General features: G+C 33.5%; 1 pseudogene; it reads left to right on the plus strand.

Annotated features, from left to right (window-relative positions):
• Positions 1 to 187: 187 nt before the first annotated feature.
• The window catches only part of LOC102865949, a 23,488-nt pseudogene continuing 22,593 nt past the window's right edge, over positions 188 to 1,082 (plus strand).

Below are 1,082 nucleotides of genomic sequence, written 5' to 3' on the forward strand. Positions count from 1 at the left end.
AAAAATCTGTCCTGAAAATGGTGAAACCAGATTGCTCCTTAGAAGCAAGGATTTGGAAGCTCTGTTTCATGTTTCAAGTTTTGGGCCTATTGCCAGGACATACCAGTCCTTGGAGAAAGACATCATGTTTGTAAAGGTAGAAGATCAACACAGAAGAGGGAGACCCTGGATGAGATGGACTGACACAATGCCTGTGACAGTGGGGTTAAATGTGCCAGGTATGGTAAGTTAGGTTCATGATCAAGATCCAGAGTCAGTGTTCATAGGGTTGCTATGAATTGTAGTCAACTTGATGGCACATAACAACAATAACAGTTAAATTTAATCCCAAGTATTTCATCTTGTGGTTGCCTATTGTAGTTGATACTGCTTTTCTAGTTTCCTTTCCTTGACAATCATATATCTTATCACTCTACTAATTTGGTAGTAGAACTAACAATTGTTCAAATTTCTGGGATATTATCTATACCACCTACATACAGTGAAAGTTTTACCATCTCTTTGCTAATTTGAGTGCCTCTTATTTCCTTCTCTTGACACTTTGATCTAGCAGGAACTTCCAATATAATATTCATTAGGAGTGGTTATAGTAGGCAACCTGCCTTGTCTATCTCTGTTTTCAAAAAGAATGTCTTTAGTCTTTCTCCATTTAGAATCATGTTGACCTAGATTTTGCATACATTATTTTTACTATGTTGGGGAGATTTCTCTTTATTCATATTTTGCTGAGGGATTTTATCGGGAAGAGATGTTGGGTTTTCTAGATGGCTTTTTCTGCATTAATTGACAGTGTCATGTAACTATTATACTTTGCTTTTTAGTGTGAATTACAGTAATTGTTTTCCTAATGTTGATTTCCGTTATGAATCCCAGTTAATCATGATTAATTAAATTTCTTTTATACTATTTGAGTCTATTGGCCAGGAATTTGTTAAGGATTTTCACATCTATATTCGTTGTTATATATTGGACAATCGTTTTCTTTTTAAATAATGGCTTTATTTTATTTTGGTATGAGTGTTACTTTTGCTTTATAGAATTGTTGAGAATTTCCTATGTTTCTATTTTTTTAAATATTTTTA

Source organism: Elephantulus edwardii, unplaced genomic scaffold (assembly GCF_000299155.1).
Source record: "Elephantulus edwardii isolate Elephantulus edwardi_28Jun2011 unplaced genomic scaffold, EleEdw1.0 scaffold00107, whole genome shotgun sequence".
NCBI lineage: Eukaryota > Metazoa > Chordata > Mammalia > Macroscelidea > Macroscelididae > Elephantulus > Elephantulus edwardii.